Raw genomic sequence first — 19,664 nt, 5'->3', positions numbered from 1 at the left:
TGTGTATCATTTGAGCATCAACATCATGATGAAGTCATTCATACACAATCTATGGGCCATGATGTACTTATCTTGCTTGAGAAATAAAATAAGCTTCAATCTATTGTATTTACTGTAATGGTGGCATAGTTGTCCATTTAGTAAACTTTACAGCAACTACGGTAATGTGTTGCAATGAAATGGTATGGAAATGGAAATGGCTCAGGGCCGTACAGGGTGAAGACTAATTACTGCCATGATCCTGACTTCATCTGGTGCAGCCAACAGGTCAGAGTTTCCACCTATCATGTGTAATAACTCAGTACCACTACCCACTGAGTCCACTGGCAAAATCTTTGCCTCAGACTTTCATGGTTCCCAGATATTAATTCTTAATGACTTTGGTGACCCCTTGACTTTTCTTCCAGCACCAGAAGAAAGTTATTTAACAGTGATTTTTGCACACGTACCTACCCCCAGATAATGACAAGACAAGTGTATGTAGCTGATTTTTCATCCAACGTTAGAGGACAAAGATTTTCAAATGAAGTCTCTCAGGAGTTTTGCTTTAAATGTCATGGCGCAAGGTCGAAACAACCTTTTAACTTGTATTGAATATCAAATCACCTGAACGGAGAGTAAGATCTTAATGTTCACCAACTCAATTACAGGGAGGTCTTCTTCTCTGTCACTTAGATGAAAACGATTTCTCAGACATTTCAGACAAGTCATTAAATCAGCAATCCATCCCCAATACACAGAAGAATATGATTCTCACAAATAACACGCAACTGTGCTGCTCTTTTAATATTTGTATCACATAAATATCTTAGTCAGTTCTCTGTCACCCAAAACGTATTTTGCCTGGAGCAAAATCATTTGGAGTCTATTAAGTGTCCTTGGACCAGAAAGATAGAGCTGTAGGTTCATCAGCCATATGTTAGGCTACTGATTAGACCTCAGCCATGCTGAGAGAAACACTCACCCTCAAGTCAAACATGGAGGTGCATCTGTTTTGAATAAGGCTTGTTTTACACCTCCAAGTGTCTTTATTGCATATCTAATCCAAAAGACCAGTTTGATTTAAGGTTGCACTGTTTACATACAATTACTTTTCAAATCACCATCCATTATCAGATTTTTAAACAAACATTCATGATTTCCTGTCTACGCTTCAGCTAAAGCACAGTAAATCAGAACATCTTGCTGAAAATGTCTCTCCTTCCATATTTGGTCAGATAAGAGTCTCACTTCCCAGCTGTCACGGAGGTTATTTTTATGGTTGAATACAGTGCTGCAGCATGGAGAAAAAGATGGGACAAAGATTGATATGTAACTAAGTGTCCCTGCTGGATTCAAACAGCATATCACAATTACATGACACACAGTTTATCCAGCTGAGCCGTCAGGATGCCACAAACACCTAACGGGTTTGAGAGATGTTTGCTGCCATGGCAACACATCAAATAATACTGATGTGTCTTATGAAAGACGAGCAAAGAGCTTGAGCCACAATGCCTCACAAGTGAAATAAAGCTAATGTCAAGATTCAAAGGGATCGTGGAGCGAGGAAGGAAAATCCATTCAAAGCTAAACCGTCCATACCATGTTATTCCTATGATGTAATGGGGTTTTTTTCTTATCTGAGTGAAAAGGTGTTTTTTGACCATCTCCAGTACATGGCCAATGAACATAGCTTCTATGCATCTAGCTTTAGCACACACATTTTGTCATTACTATTTTAGTCCCACTATTTTTTAATGTGTGATTTAAAACTGAATTTCCTGTGGCTATGTGTAATGATCACAGGGGACATCACTGAAGACCGTAAAATGCACAACGCGTTTCACTGTCTAATACGATGAAGTCTCTTCCCCAAAGCTACTCAAGTGACAGCCAGCTGCCAAGTGTCTTGCTTGCTCAGCTGTCTAATCTAAAAATTACTGACGTGTCAAAATTCAAAGAGTTTTGCCGCTGTACAGATATTCATGATGAATTCTTTAATTTAATGATTGGATTTGACACTGTAGGCTGTAATGTACTATACGTGTTCTTGACATACGTATGCTTCATGGGTATCGTCTTGTCAACGTCAGTGCCATATTTAAAAACACTATCAAGATTGTTGCAACGGTAGCAAAGGGATATATGTGCGTTGTAATTCAGTTCAATCCCCTCTTTAAATAATAGTGTTATTAAAATGCCTGTGTAGTCTAAATACAGTCAAGTTGAGATACAATGGAAGTGCTTAGCTGCTGAATGTCTTATCACAGTCACTCAATCGACTTCTCCTCCCCAACCGGGGATCAAAGGGGTATCCATCTGCTATTACTGAGCTAATGCCATGCGCTCTTTCAGTTAGAGGATTTCTCAGACGTTATCTCCTTTTCATCCTGAACCGGAGCTTTATTTCCTCAGAGACGTGTACTCACAAAGCAGCACCCAATCACCGGGCAAAACAAACAAAGTAGGAGAGAAGAGGAGAGGGCAAGTGTTTTGAGTTTTATATTTCAAAGTTTGACGAATCACCATGCATAATAATTTTACCAATAAGACGATGTATTTTAAATGTCATTTATATGGATGCTTTATTCGTGAATTGTAGGGTGACAGAGACCGACCTTAGTCAATAATTATGAGATTCACATTGCACCTCAGTGCTGAGCTGAAGCAAGGAAATCCTGACAAATCTATGTCGCCTTTGGATTAATAATTAGAGACACTGACAGCACATACTCCCTAAATTAACGTCGCATCATCTCTGCAGCGTGATCTCTGGTGCTTTTTTGGTACAGATTTGTGTACATGAATAAGAATTTCCTGAAGCTATGGAGACTGGAGAGGCAGTTCATTAATCTTTGAAGTGACACTTTCTGAAGTTGCTTCTGTCATTAACTAATTCTGTGAAAAGTGGGACAATATGTTTCTGGACTCACTGGATAGTATAAATGCTATGCCTGCACTGTAAAAAAAATTCCGTAGAATTTACGGTAAAATACTGGCAGCTGTGGTTGCCAGAATTTTACCGTAGAAAATACGGTCACAATGTATTACACATTACGGTATGCTGTTTTGGCAACCGTAAATTTCACAGTAGAGAACTGTTATTTGTTTACGGTAATTTGCTGTAAAAATAACAGTTATAATATAAAGCTGTTTACGGTAAATTCTTTTAAAAATAACGGATATACTGTAAACCTAATTACAGTCCATCAGTGAAAAAACACGGTAAAACTGTAAGATATAGTACGGTATTTTATTGCAAAATTCACGGTAAAATACTGGCAGCTGTGGTTGCCAGAATTTCACCGTAAAAAACACGGTAAAACTGTAAGATATAGTACGGTATTTTATTGCAAAATTCACGGTAAAATACTGGCAGCTGTGGTTGCCAGAATTTCACCGTAAAAAACACGGTAAAACTGTAAGATATAGTACGGTATTTTATTGCAAAATTCACGGTAAAATACTGGCAGCTGTGGTTGCCAGAATTTCACCGTAAAAAATACGGTACAACACATAATGGAATTACAGTTTGTTGGCGTAGATTTTACAGTCAGAAAATGCAAATGGTAAATTATTAAGGAAATAACCAATTAAAGGACAATTCCAGGCGAATTCAACTCGGGGTGTATTTTCCTATCATTTTAGGTCTAAAAGAAGGAATCTTAAGATTTTCAGTTTAATCGCTCCTGTTTTGCGGTAGTTGCCTCTGTCCCCGCATCGCCACGGCAGCAATGAATGGGAGTGGATGTAAGTTCCGCTGTTTAGGCTGTTTCCAGCCCTCAAAGCCGCATTTTTTTTCCACAGACAGCGTAAGATGGAGACTCAAACATGCACCGAGAAGTTTATTTACTTCAAGCAAGCCGACATGTTTGTAAAACTAGATCTAATTCAAAGTCTCCCAGAGTCTTGCGCGAGCCCGAAGTTGCAGTGCTGGTGTATTCAGGTGCAGTGGGAGCTATCGTTTGTGTCATAAACACAGGAATACTCTTGACTTGCTTCAAGTGTACATTTTTTTCCACAGACAGCGTCAGGTGGCTACTCAAACATGCGCCGAGAAGTTTTTTTTACTTGAAGCAAGTAAAGAGTTGATATTCCTGTGTTTATGACACAAACTGTAGCTTTCCTACTGCACCTGAACACACCGAGCACGGCAACTGGGTCTCGCGCGAGACTCCAGGAGACTTTGAATTAGACCTAGTTTTACAAACATGTCGGCTTGCTTGCTTAAATAAACTTCTCGGCGCATGTTTGAGTCGCCATCTGACGCTGTCTGTGGGAAAAATTTGCGGCTTTGAGGGCTGGAAACAGCCTAAACAGCAGAACTTACATCCACTCCCATTCATCGCTGCCGTGGCGATGCGGGGACAGACGCAACTACTGCAAAACGGGAGCGATTAAACTGAAAATTCAGATTCCTTCTTTTAGACCTAAAATGATAGGAAAATACACCCCCGAGTTGAATTCGCCTGGAATTGTCCTTTAAGCCCATTGTAAACCAAAGTACAGACTATAATTGATAAACTTTAAAAACCTCTCTTTGCATATACACATTCTCTGTGAAAAACAGAACTTGTCCAGTATACTCACAAGGCAGTGTTGACATCTTGAAAAGACAGTGTGTGTCCATACATATGAAGAAGGATAGTCCATGATAGAAGAAATAAACATAATGAAAAAAGGAGCCACTTGCCCTGTGTTGATCAACACTAATGAGTCACTGAGTCCAGACTTGGCTGAAGAGGGCTCTTAACATATACATGGTGTTCAAGAAACTGGAGCTTAAAGCATCCAGCAGTCACCAGTTCTTCTTGAAGACTCATATTTGTCCATTTGGTGTCCACTGTAGACTGGCATGATCCTCTCTGCAGCCAGAAAACAGAAACAAAGCAAAGGTTAGATTGATGCAGTGCCTGAGCATGGTGCCTACAGAGATAAATTCAGCCTTCTGTTGTTAAACTGAGCTCCAATGAGCTATACATAGAATGAAACCAGCACTCTGGAATATAGTTTTGCAGGTCATCAGGAGTATTTCATTTATTTTATTGTATTTGTGTAAAAGGTAGAAATTGTCACTTTTCAGGACTAAATGGTCATCAGTATTTGTTTCACCCTTGTCGAATTGCAGCCAAAATCCTGAATCCTGTCCGTAATACTGATTTTTTTTCTACTGTATGTTTGTATGAAGCTGTTGGCACCGTGCATTTGTGGGAGATCGATTGAGTGAAGTTTGAGTTGTGCTTGCATCTACTCATTTGCTACACTGACATAAACCATTGCTTACCTCTAATTAGCCTTGACAAGACTGGTGTTTGAGTCATTGGGTCCAGACTTGACTGAAGACAGGTGGGACAGAGTCTCATACAGACATGGTACAATGTTGAAGAACTTCGGGCAGGTGTTGTCATCATTCCTGCTTGAAAATTCACCAGCAGTCTTCAATCAGGTGTTTACTGTGGACTGGCATGAACCTCTCTGCAACCAGACAAAGAAAGACAACAAAGAAAACATTGTTAATGATAATGATAATTATTATTATATAGCACACTGTTGCAAAGTGCTTCCTGCAGCAACAACAACAACAAACAAAACATTAATAAAAGAAGTTGGAACAGAAAAAAAAAAATGGTGAATGAAGAGTAGGTTTAAAAAATCTAATAGAAAGGCCAACCAATAAATATGATTTCAGGAGGCGCTTAAAACAGTTAACAGATTTAGCAGATCTAATAGATTGAGAGAGATTGAGGGAGAAACTGTGGAGGCTACAGCTGAAAACACACAATCCTTTGGATTTGACATTAAATCAGTGATTTTGATGTTTTTTTTTAAGGATAGTTCCGAGGATTTATCCTTAAAGCAGATATCAGTGGAATGTTTTTGTTAATATAAGTCCTAAATAGTCCTATTTTCCGTCAGCAATCACTTACATGAAGTATTTCAGCCTAAACACGAGTCTCTCCGTCACTCTGCTCTGCTGTAACCCGAGGAGAAAATTTTCCTTGTGGGATACAAGTGTTATCCAATGAGGAGAGAGAACGGCATGAAGGGCTGTGTGTGCAGGCAAGGGATGCGCGTGAATGTGGTGACGTAGCACGAGGACCAATTGATGCCTGACAAGGGCGGGGGCTGCTAACTCATGGTGCGTTCAAAGAAACTCGTACTTTGTGTTTTTCCTTCCTGTGAAGTCATACCAGTTCGATCTGGTACGAGTTCACGGGTCGGAAGTTACGAGTGGCCGTTATAGGGAACTTTCACAGACAACAGGATGGTAAAAACACGAGCTACGGGTTACCTGGAACGCTACCAAGTCGTAGTTGTGACTTGAAGCTGTAACTTACGGTTTCAAAAGCCTGCCTTGAACGCAGCATTAGCCAAAACGGCCGTGAAGCTGATATCTGCTTTAAGGAACTCCAGATAATATGGTAGTAGACTGTAGACATAAATGGGAGACATAATTATTGATGTGGCCATGTAAATATTTGACAGGTATGAAGAAACAAAAACATTTAGGCTAATGGCAGCACCAGTTCAGAAGCCTATCAATTTAAATGTACTCACTGAAGCTGAGTGTTGATAACGCTGAAGATGTACTGGCCATGCCACATTCCTGCAAAGTAGGCTGCCTTGTATTCTCCAGCTGCACCATGCTGAGGAGAAGGTAAAATGATTTTGTAGTGTTAAAAATGTGTACAACTAAGGATGGGATGGTTCTGTACAAATATATATGTTGAACACAAAATGAACTCATGTAACACTTCAGTAATAATGATAATGGACAGAAGTAGCTACATGGATATCTGAACAAGGCAGTTTTAGGCCGGTGTATTTTCCCTCTTCCACACAAACACAGTAACACATAACTTTACCTTAACAGTAATGATGTTGGCCTCCCTTAGGAACTTCTGCACCTCCATGAGAGCAAGGCTCCTCTTCAGACCGTCTATCTCCATGTGCTAACGTTAGCTTCCACATACTTTACTCTGATTAGAAAACACAAAAACTCTGGTTACTCTCAGGTCCTGTCTCTCACGCTAGTCTCATGCTATAGTAGTCAGCATAATTAGCTTAACGATCCACCGTTAGCGTTAGCATAACGACCGTTATCGTTATTAGCATAACAATAGATCGTTAGCTGTATTAGCATAATGGTCGTTAGCGTTAGCCTAGCCATCGTTAGCGTTAGCCTAGCTCATGTGCTAAACGGCCAAAGTAACACAAACCATGCTCATTTTTAAATACTTACAGTTCATCTGTAGCTTTTCCACGGACAGTTGGTATCGATCCAACCTGAGAAAGTCCAGTCCGATCCACCGACACTCGTTGCTGAAGCAGTCAGACTTTTTTGCAGACTGAAGCTGGGGCATTTCCATCAAAAATAAAATTAATCCACTTTACTTATGTCGTCTTTGGCTGACCACAGAGCAGCTTGGTTGTAACCAGGTTGTAACGGCGCTCCGGCCAAAAATAACGGATCTTGGTGGCGCGCAGCAAACCAACCGTTGATCCAACAAATGGGTTACTATGGTTACTGCTGGGTCACCTGTGGGTCACCCAAGCCAGAGCTGACTCAAGCTTCTTCTTTTTTTCCTTTTTTTTTTTTTTTTTAATTTTTTTACTGTGTGTAGGTATGTTATGGAGACTACATGTTTGTACAATAGAGATGTTTGTATTTTAAAAGATATATATTTATGTCTAAACTCCATGTTTGCACATTTATTCTGAAATATATGTTACATATAGGCTATTACATGTTATTTTGACTTAGTATCTTAATCTTATCTTAATTCTGTTTTGACAACATGTAGTTTTTCTATTGCATTAAGTGCTTCACATCGACCCGAACAATGCCCACGTGACCACAGCCTGTCCTGATACCATACTTTTTAACATTCTACTTTCTATAGAAATGATGGTATGATTTAATGGTTGTGTACCGTAAATTTAAACGTAAACACCAGCAAAATCTGTAATTCAGACAGAATGATACCGTCAATTTTACGGTAATTACACGCTTGTGACATTATGGTATTTTACCGTGAATTTTGCGAACTTTTTACAACATTCACAGTAAAATTCCATATTTTCTACTTAGTAAGACCGTAAAATTTAAAGTTATTTACTGTATCTTGATTTACGGTAATTCAGTGTATTTAATACAGTGATATACTATTTTTGATTTTACGGTATTTTACTGTTGCTATTTGACAGTTTTTTACCGTAATTTCTACGGACATTTCTTACAGTGTGCGATTTAAAGCTACAGTATCTGAATTGCCACTAATATTATTTTCTGTTCCAGTATGAAAGTTGATATTTAAGAGTACAAACAGACAATTGAGGGATTACTTGACAAGCAAAAAATTAACACTTCTAATGAATAATTATGAGTACCCCATTTTCTCCCCCTTGTCACAGCTTATCTATTGTAGGGATTTTACAAAGCAAATAAATGTATTCATAATTTTAAAGGGATTACCAATTGCAGCTCTACACTGAAAAACTTTTCACATTTCTGGGGCATAAAAGAACAGACAATTAACAGATTGTTGACATATTTAAAGCAGCCCCACAGTAAGTGGCAGATTGATGTTTTAAAACAAACTGACATAAATGACAGAAAAGGTGTTCAGATTCTTCACTTAAGAAATGGCAATATTCAATCGGAAGTATTAATTAATTAACCTCAAAGGTAACTGTTTGATAGTACAATGCCAGGGAGGGGGGGGGGGGGGGGAGTTTCTCCCCTTACAGAGTGTTGTTTAACATTGTCCTGCTGTAAAGTCTAGTGCCAACACTGTTTAGATGTCATGTGGCTAGAGATTCCCTTTCAAAAGCTGTGAATTAAACATTCATGCAGAATGGTAAACATGAGGTCCACTGTTTACAGAACAGTAAATCAGTTTTCACGTTTTACCTTCCACCTCTGCCAAGATAAATCCTACGTGTGGCTCTGCAGGGTAAGTCTGGAGCCTTCAACCATCCGTCCATCCAAACATCCAGGAGGATGCTGACACGCTTTATGAACGTCCTGCATCACTAATCCTCGCCACCAGAAATGAGGCCTTTTAGTCAATAGACACCAGCCCACAATGACTGCACGCAGTCATCATCCGTCAAGTCTCTCAATAGAGAAAGTAGTTTGTCAGACCGATCTAATGAACTGATCTTGCTGAGGCCCGTCAAAATGCATCATCAATAACTGTAAGCATGGCCAAAGGCTTCCAAAGGCCAAAAACATACAGCTACTGCCTGTTGGAAGATAATCACTCTTTAACTAGATCACCGCTTTACATTGCTGGGCTGGTTTATTTGCTAGTTTGCCACAGAGTATATTGATGTCAGTATCAAACCATAAAGCCTTCATATTGTTTCACATCTCAGCAGTGCTCGTACGACCATGATATAGAGCTGACCTTCTACTGGGCACTGTTTTCTCTGACACAAGTCAGTTTGGCATGTCTCAATGCATCTTGACAGACAGGTTAACTGAGGGCTGGGGCTGTTATGCCACTGCTGTTTTTCTTTTAATGGTTAAATGTGAGTTGCTTTTGTTTCGCCAGTTCACATCTCATGTAAGTCAATGTCAAGAACCTGCCCTCAGTGCAGGCCCTTACAGATGATTCCAAACATCAGAAAGGATTTAATCGAAAACATGGTAAGCTAAACCACTCGTCCTTCGGCTGGTTTGTTGTTATGTAATCATGCCGGTTTAGCAACTGGGCAGCTCAAAGTAAAAACCCTCTTAAAATCCTCTGATAGTGCTGAGGGTTAATTGGCCTCCGGAGAGACATTTCTAATTTTCGGATAGCGGTATGTGGGCAGAGTATTACCTTTGCAATGGCCAGTGCTTGCATGTGTTTAATGAAGGAAGGGAAAAAAAAATACGAAAAAATCACAACCCTCCCATTAGAATTTACATTTGTGGCATTTGCTAGACAGGCTTATCCAGCGCAGCTCAGAGCAGCCCTCAGTATTCATAATTACAACAATAGCATCGGATCAACTGAAGGAATTTGGCAGCAACCAGATCATCCCAGCTGACCGCAAGTGTCCTACAAAGAGTGAACTGGTGTGCTGGACTAACAAGCCTCATTCCCTTGAATAGATCTCCATTTATATAGGGCACAATAGGCAGGCACACTTAGGATACTGTCTTCATTCTGAAACATGCTGGTAAAAAAGTACTCACATTGTCAGTATAGCAATTTCTTTGCAATGAATGGTAAAAAAGCACTTTCTGTTGCATTGTACAGTATCTCTATTGTAAATAGTTATTCCAAAGGCTTTAAGCACAAGTAAGGTACAGAGATTGTCCCATTATAGCCTTTTATGGGCTATATTTGGCTGAAGCTGCATTGTGACTTGGCAGTAGCTGCACAAAGCATGTACTTGATCCACTTCACATGAGGCTCTGTTCCAAAAGAAATAAAGATAGTTTTTTTTGGATATTGTCAGTGCCCCACTAAAGGGCAGATGCATTCTTAAAAAGGGTTTGACAGGAATCCTCTTTGAGACACTGTTTCTTGTTTGCTTTTTTTCCCCTTTAACCCTGTTTTCACTGATGTTGCTGTTCACTGTCTGAAAAATGGTGTTAACAACTAAGTTGTAATCACAACACATTGCACTGTTAACAAACCAAATTTACAAATGACACACACAGTTGTTTTTTATGTCAAGTTTCTCCTTGGTTTGTCCCATCACTCACTAGAGCCGGCTCTGTTAATATGCACAAATTAGCCAAAGATAATAAGCTAGAGTAGCTCTAAGAGACAGACAGTGACATCAAGGACAGACAGATGGGCAACTAGACACACAGATACATGCATATACACATTCATGCCCACATTTCTGGGGATTTGGAGGCATTATTAGGCTCTGTTTAAATTGTTAAATCATGCCAATTAAAGGTTCCCCAATGACAAAATTAAGCACAGAATGCATAGCCTATTCAAAAGCACTTCATTTTTGAGTGAGCTGATGATGGATGCTATTCTTCCACAATTCCTCACAATAAAACAGAATCAGATGAGCTGCAACAGTTTCACATTTTTAATCTGAGCTCTTTGTAGTTTCATGTTTTGGCTGTGGATTTGTTGTGGTTAACAAATTGTTTTTCCAGTGTAAAAGAGGGTAAAGTTCTGATAGAAGGGTGAAGTACTGATGAACTGCAGAAACTGGATATTGAAAAGATTCATCCATAATACATATTTTATAAGATTAGTATGTAGTGCGAAATTGGGACATAGCTTCAGAATTTCTAATTCTGGGGGTTGCTGTTGTGTTGACCAATTTTCTCTCATTCATTCTACTGAGAGCTGTTCTCATAATTATAAATGGGTTGGAGCAACAAAAAAAGGAAACAGTCTCACAGCTAAAATTCAATCAACACCTCTCGAAAATAGCAACATTATAAATCCTATGACAGTAATAATGTTGTATTAGACTGTGTAAGTTTTAGCAAGGTGCATCTAATGTAAACTGTCAGGTGAGTGTCGATGAGCAGGTGGGTGGATATCCATAGAAAGGAATGAGAGTGGGTGCTGACTAACTGAATACAAGCTATAGCTATATCATGTGAATTACATTATGCTAATCTATGCTACACTCAGCATGGTCAAGCAGTGAATGCAGAAAACACATGAAAAGTCCAGGTCCTGCAGGATTTATACGGCCTACTAAACAGCAAGTCAGCCTGTGAACACATGGGAGTCACTGGGCACATTCCAGGGATACAAACATCAATTCAAAGAAGAGAGACCTTAAATATCACCCAAAAAGTGAAGCACTGCTAAAATTATCTCACTGTTGGAAACAGTACATCAGCAACAGCTCCTGTAATTTGGAAACAGAGATAAAGATCTCCAAATAGATGTCGATCGGAGGAATAGATTTTCTAAGCTACGGTTCAACCTCTACGTCAGCATGTAATCCACCCAGCTTGAATGTCCCCCTGCTCATGTATGTAGAATAAGGTGCTGATCAATGCGTTACACAGCTTACTTACAGTAAAGAAAGGTGCAGTCAACTAAACAGACCACACTGAATTAACACTTTATTACGTTTGTTATCAGGACAGTATTTCTTTCTCCAGCATTTTGTGTTTTTTTCTTGACTTAACACTGGTGAGGAAAATCAAACATAAAATCAGACCATCAGACATAATAACAACATTCTGCATTCATCTCTAATACAGAAAATACACAGCAACAATTATTTGTGCTACATTTGTGCAGAGGCTGCGCGTTCACTCTATTCTGAGGAAAACGCTCAGTATTTCAGCTTTTGAATGCCGCCGAGATTTACACATCAATACTGTGCAGCTTTACACAAATATAATGTACCACACCTTGACATAAACCTGCAGGGCTGCTCTTGTTTCAGCAAAAGAAAATCCAAGACAGCAAATTATCAGCTCCTTGTGTGCATATTAGATGGATATCAAACAACATGTGCAGCAACGCCTCGCCACACCAAGTAGAACTTATTTCATGGAACAGAGCCAAATGAGTGGATACTGCCTCTGAGGTAATATATTTTTCATCTCGCTTAAGCTCTGAATTTTTGTGATGATCAAGCCTTGCTGGAATTGTATCAATGCAGCAGTGGTCCTTTGACATTCTCCTCACAGACATTAAGACTTGCGAGAGATTTAATCAAGGCTAGATGAGGTTTTTTTCCCACTGCTATTGTTTGTCGGCTCGAAAAGCAAGAAAGCAAGATGCCAAGCATCTCTCAGAATTCAACATCTCTTTGATTAAGTATTAAGACATTGGGACTCTGGAAAAAATTAAAGCACTGGAAAAAAAAAAACTTTTGTAATAATAGTCTCTGATTCATCTTCTCCTATATATAAGAAAACAATACCCTATTGTGGTTGCACAACATCAAAGAGCATTAAGTGAAACATATCCCTGCAGTTGTCCTGGAACAACATGCATAGATACTTTTAATAGACAACTAGATAAAAATAAAGTCAGCAACAAGATATTGTTCTCTCGACTTTTTGTTTTTGCACTGGGGTACTAGATTATGCATGTGTCTCTATTAAAGGCAGATATGCAACAAAAGAGAGGAAACATAATGTGAAGGTTGAAGCTCTTAACCATTTGCTTCACTAGAATACTTAATGCTTCAACGGCCATCCAGCCTATAACAGGCAGAAGAGTTAGACATCTCCATTGAGGCTAGAGCAGTCGGATGAAGAGCACACCATACAGTACGACTCTCTGACAAACTAATCAATATGTAAGGACAGAATGATCCCTCATCGTAGTGGCATATTCAGTAGGAGTAAATCATAGAGGCATTATCTTTTCCTTAATGCCTCAGTTTTGTCCAGTGCTTCCTAGGTCAAGAAAGTCTTAACAGGGCTAGTAAGACCTAGCCTCGTAAACCAGCCTCTCGCGGAAATGCATTTCATTTCATTTCTCGGGAGAGTCTGGCCTCATCCCCCCTGCAAGCGTTTGGGGTGGGCGGGAGCTGGGCGGGAGCTGGGCGGGAGTAGTAGCAAAGACGGTTTAATATCTTTGGTAGTAGCGTTGACAGACAACCCCATTCGGCCAATCAGCAAGTTGGTGTAGTGACGGGGCTTTGCACCAGTCGGTCCCTGATTGGCCAACGTGCTGTGTCAATCACAGCGGGCGACGCTGATTGGCTCGGCCTTCTGAGGGTTTCAGTCCAAACGCTTAGAATGGGGATGAGGCCAGACTCTCCCTCGGAATGAAATGAAATGCACTTCCGCGAGAGGCTGGTTTACGAGGCTAAGTAAGACCTGTGGTACGCGGCCCTGCACAATAATGTATTGTTCTTATGCATTATTTAATGGGACTGTTGGGAAGATGGTGTTTGTGAGCATTTCAAATTGTGTATGAGAGCATGTAGCGCTCTTAATTGGCTTTCTCGAGAAAGCCAAAGGGAAATGCTGTTCTGGTAGCAGATATTGATCAATATGACCAGATGAAGCTAGTGAAAGAATGATCTAAATCAATGTCACCTTCAGCTAAACAGTACAAGATTGGAAGCAGCAGTGTAGGACATCAGTGGGAGGTTGCTATTGTACTGTGCAACATCCAGGCATTGTTCCTTGTTTACATAGTGATATCATATCGCTTCATTTAAATGGCCATGTAAAGGCTATGACACACAGTGTCATGAGCAACAGTTCAAGTCTCCCACAGTGGCAGGCTGACTGCACAACATCGGTTCTTGAGGGAGACAGATGCCACCAATAATTTTCTTATCCGACTCAACAGAAGGAACGGGCGACTGGCTGGTACCATGCAGTAGATCACATGGGTATAAAATGTGACGCTACTCTGCAGTTTAAATACCATATGCTCTACAGCAGGTGAAATGCTTTTTCCACAGTATGTGTGTCACTCTGGCTGCTCTAGACAGGTTGATTATGGTATGTTTGGATTGCAACGGCTGCTTACCACTGGGCTCAGCTGGTCGTCCAATATCGTACCACATCCTGTGCAGTTATTCCTGAAAGAATTAGCTCTCTGCTCTCTCTATATAGATCTTCATGTGAATCTGTGCCCCCACCCCCACCCTCCCCACCCCTTCACAGTTCAACAGCTTCCTTCCTCCCACTCCAGCTGCCATTGTACATACTGGTCACACCCTATTGCTCCATTTTACAGGTGACACTCCATCGAATGGCGCCAAGCAGGTCAGTCTTTAAGGCACCTGCTCACCTGTTTTTCAAGTCTCTGTCAGAAACAAGCAGCAACTTAAGCCATGCTCCTGGCACATGTTCGGTTCTCGGTGATAATAACTGACAGGTTTCCTCATTCAGATGTACTGCTCAGATGTGAGGGGCTAAAAGCCTCGGAGATAAAAGGAGCCATGGAGCTATCACCATTTCTAAAGATAGCATATCAGAATATGAATGTTCATACAAAATGACCAAAAGCACAAATTATTAAGTATTTGTAGACATGAGAGACAGTGCCAGTCACTTTCAGCAAATACTGCGCTTCATTCATCCACTCCCAACACTGCTATTCTAGCTCATGGTCGCTGGGAAGGGCAGTCTTTCCCAGCATGCATTGGGCAAGATGCAAATTGCACTCAGGACAGGTCACAGTCACCTCCAAACAAAAAATATAAATAAAGTTTCCAATCCACTTCACATGCATGTCTTTGGACTGTGCAAGGAATTGCATTACTCTGCTCTCTAATGCATGCACACAAACCGTCTGAACTAATTCAGTCATGTGAGGTGGACCCATGCCCTGTGTACACAAAAAAATATATTTTGAATCATAAAGTACTGTAAACTAATTCATTTCTGTCTCGTGTTAAGAAGAAACATTTTTCAAATAGGATAAGCTGTACAGCTGTGTCAAATGTCTCAATGCCTGATAACAGCCCTGTTTTTCGCTTTGAAAAATATCACTGCAGTGGCGTTTTAGTGTAATATTTTACCTTTTGCTCTTGTTGAAATTCATGATGCAGCAAAGTTGAAAAGTGGAAAGTGTTTTATGACTCTTGAGGCCTGAATGTTATTTACCTGTGTTTCCTCCGGTGTTCAATGCTTTCACTGCAACGCTGCCTTTTTCCTGTCACTTTTGTTACTCGCTAACCTTAGAAAATAAATTCAAAGGGTAGTTCTACTTAATTGCTTCAGTGCTTTGGTGGCTACTCCTTTGATCTTTTTGGCTAGTTGTAATTACGCCATTTCTTCCAACTTTTTTCATGCATCTCGAACTCTAAATAACTTAACTTGCCTTGGGAAAAACATCTATCTCATTCTGTCGACTGATAACAACTTAATTGGCACTTATTTTCTCTTTTCTTTACTGGTTCTTTCCTGCATGCAGAGTCCAGAATTTAAAAATAAATAAATAAATAACACAAGGATGGAATTAATTCACTGACATCACTTCTTTTAAGTCTGTCATGGTTTGCATCATAATATCCTTTGATCCCTCACTGTTTATATCCAGACAATGCATGGGTGCGAAAGCAGCATGAATTTCAAATGTGAAAATGAAAATTCCATCACGTAACAACTAAGGCCAGTGACCCTTCTCAGTTTCAACAAACTGCCTTTTCGTTAATGCAGGGATCCGCTCTTATCTCTCAGCCTCTTGACTCCAAGCCAGCACACAATATTACACGGTACTATGATACTGTACATAATTATGTGTCCGACTGACTGAAAATCATGCATGCGAAAAGTTAGACTACTTATACCATTGCAACTATTTGAATTATATCTTAGCTTGCTCTTTTTGGAGCATAATGTGTACAGTTTGCAAATGTCAAGCTACAAGCATGACTCACTGTAAAAGGCAATTTTATTACAAATACTAGCCAACATATTCTCATATGAAGACATTTATACTCCCAAATGCGGATCAATACCTCATGCTTGCTGTTATCCTTTCACTCCTGCACTGGCTGATAAACCTCTACTGGTCCTGATTTCATAATGCTAACACATGACACCGGCACCATGAGCAGCTGCTGTAACACAATGCAACAGAACGGCAAGTAAAAGAGACTCCATTAATCTCACCCCATGGCCGGTATGTGGCAAAGTAGAAAGGGAAAAAAAAACCTACAACACACATGTTATTACCACTTTCTTTCTATGCACATTGCACAACCTGCTGAGTTTTAAATTTGTTCTGCAGTCATTCGCGCCCTGCACTTGAATTGCTTAACATACAAGTGTTGGCAATAATGCATGATAATGACCAACCTGCCTGACTTCATTAGGGGAACACATGACAGCAAGTGCTCTGAGCTTCTGTTGTAACATCCTGCAACACATTGACAAGCCAGAGACGTGATCATCACCACTTACTGTAGAACACAAAGCTAGTGGAAAAAACACACATCTAAATACATAAGAGCCCTGCTGCATGCACTGCTAATTCAAATTACAAATCCAATAAGGCTCAAGTGTATCAACCCTCCTAAGAAGAAACCTCATTAACCTCTGTTTTTAGAAATCACTTCAAGTCCCTTACGTAAAAACCTGTATGATGCACAGCTTTAACCAAACATAATTTCAATTTGCTCTATTCACACAGCCAGTCAAAGCACAAAGTTCAACCTTTACTGAAACACTTAACAATAACAGTGAGCCAAAGCCCCTGAGCTGCTTGTGCTTTTCTTTTGTTTTTTTTTGTAAACCATAAAAGCCTAATGTGACGTATGCAGTAGATTCTTTTATTGCTCTTAGACATTACAGGCATCTGTCAGCCCATGGAACAATGCCAAGACCTTGTGGCAATGTTCATATTTCATCTGACTGTGTAATTTCAGTGGACAGTTGCAGAGAGGTGCCTAGGAGGGACATAAACATAATCCTAAGGCTCACTAAGAGTAAAGGAGGGTGCATACAGTAGATGCAGCTGGTAGTCAGTGTTTTCCAAAGACACTGCAAGCTGCAGTAACACTCACTGCACGCCCTGATGTAGCAACACAGCTGCCCAATGCCTACACCTTCCCCAGGGGATGACTTGGAAGGTATTATGCGGATAAAGCCGAGCTAGATGAGGGATGTTCACTTGACTCTAGTGTAAGCATATTGACATCTAACCCCACCTCAATCTAACAGATTTACAACCTCACTATCTCCAACACAGTCACCCTGGACCCTCGCTTCTCCCATCTGTTGTTGCCAATGTCCTCTGAGTGATGAACTGTATATCCAGCAACCAGACACTGACCTCTCTGGCCCTGCATACCGAAAATTACAAAAGCTCGAGTGTAACAAACTTCCAGCAAATGCTGAGCTGAATCCAAGGAGAATGAGCTTATTGAGTAACTGGAAAATGATGAGAGGGGCTAAAATTTCCAGCTGCAAACGTAATTGCCAGCATTCACTCACAGCGCCCATGAGATCATTATCATGCTGCATCAGTGCTTCTGTATCTCTTTATCATCTCTAAACCTACTTAGCTGATTGTGGAAAACAAAGGTGTGCAGCCCTCTAACTTGTGTACACAGTGCACACACGCTGCCCAGGCCTCGCCTCACCATCAAACAAGATAATCATCTGCCTGGATCCCTTTTAAACTCAACTTATAGGACATTAGCAAGTTTTTTTTTTCCCCACACCATTCCAGCTCCATGGTAAAACTGTCCACTCACTCAGCAATCAGTGCAATTAGCCCTGATGGAAGACGTTTCAGTGCTGCTGCTAATTTATGAAAAGTCTTGGTCTCTGCGTCGTGCTGATGCAGACACGCCCGGGCCATTTCCACTTCTGCTCTAGTCCCTGGGAAATTCAACTCACATGTGTTTAACAGTCTCCTTCACTGCACAGCTCTACGGGAGCCAGAGTACTGGTATACAGTATGACAGGGCTGTTTTGGCTCCATCAGACTCTTGACTAACAGACTGTAGAACAGCACTAATACTATCAATAACTGCTCCGCCACGTGAGGACTGAATCTGAATATCTCGAGTAACCTGAACACATCAGTGCCAGACAGACATCACATTATCCATCAGACTACTGTGAACGGCTGCCTTTAAAGTAGAGTGAAGATAAGATTTTCACATTATGCAACACAGCATAGATAGATAGATAGATAGATAGATAGATAGATAGATAGATAGATAGATAGATAGATAGATAGATAGATAGATAGATAGATGCAGGCCTATTATTCTCCATTTAGCCTATAGTTTGTTCAATCAATGCGACACATCAGTGTTCAGCTCCTCGGAGAGATGCATATTTCATCCAAACGTGTCAGAGGTGCAAAAGTCCACGGCACATTTCTCACGAAGTCTACTCAGTGACTTACCAAAAGTGGGACTAATAAAGAAGATGCCAAAGGGTTGATCCTATTACACATGGTTTCAACCGTCCACGCGCTCGTCTCACTGGATAAATTCACAACGAAATCACTGATGGTAGCGAGAGTTCAGTTATTCCAAATCCACTCGTTAAAAAAAAAAACCCTCTCGTTACAGGCTGGTCAGGGCTGTGCTGGAGAAGAAGAAAAAAATCCAAACGGACGTGATGAGCGACAATCTGCTGATGAAGTGTCATCAACAAGAGACCGCGGGGTATCTTCCAGTTACCTGTGTCTGGATGAAACCCCACCTTAAATCCCAGTAGCCTACGATCCGATTGGGGCTTTAAAGGCAGAACATGTAAAAAGCTGAAATCTCCCTCCCACCAAAAAAATAAAAAAAATCCACCAGCTCACAAGAGTCCTGACGCTCGCGTCCGATCCGTGTTCAAAAGGAGTTAAAGCGTCAGTACGTGGTCGTGCCAAGTCTCCCCCGGCGTACGGGCTCGTAACGCAGGGATAAGGTGGATTCAATTTCCAATAAATCTCACGCTTGTTGTGAATTGCGGTGCAGATGGTGAGAGGAGGGAAACTGCAGTCCGGGGCGCTTTCTCAACGGAGAGGTTGCGCTCTGAGGAAAAAAAGAAAGAAAAAAAAAAGCTTGAGGCGGTTTAAGGTCGGCGTCAAATTCAGGCTTCAAGTCCGTCACTAATCACGAAGGTCAAAAACTGTCCGTAAGCAGCGGGTTTCCCACAGTGCAGTTAATCTGTGGCTGTTTTTACCGGCAGTTGTTTGCCATCACTGTGGCCGTTTTGTTTGCCCCAACTTCCCCTGAACGAAGCGCAAAGAAACAATCCCACCCAGGCACTGATACCGTGATTTCTCCCCGTCTCCTCTGATACAATGCGCACCCAT

At 40.7% G+C, this 19,664-nt stretch overlaps 1 long non-coding RNA gene across 1 annotated transcript in view; it reads right to left on the bottom strand.

The window, feature by feature from the left end:
- The window catches only part of LOC310996111, an 81,225-nt gene extending 62,051 nt beyond the window's left edge, over nucleotides 1-19,174 (bottom strand). Inside the window, exon 1 of the long non-coding RNA XR_014595883.1 lies at nucleotides 18,759-19,174. This is a non-coding gene — a long non-coding RNA (uncharacterized lncRNA). The remainder of the gene's footprint in view (nucleotides 1-18,758) is intronic.
- Between the last annotated feature and the right edge of the window lie 490 nt (nucleotides 19,175-19,664).

This window comes from Trachurus trachurus (assembly GCF_905171665.1).
Source record: "Trachurus trachurus genome assembly, chromosome: 13".
In the NCBI taxonomy this organism is placed as follows: domain Eukaryota; kingdom Metazoa; phylum Chordata; class Actinopteri; order Carangiformes; family Carangidae; genus Trachurus; species Trachurus trachurus.
This window is presented reverse-complemented; position numbering and strand designations above follow the sequence as displayed.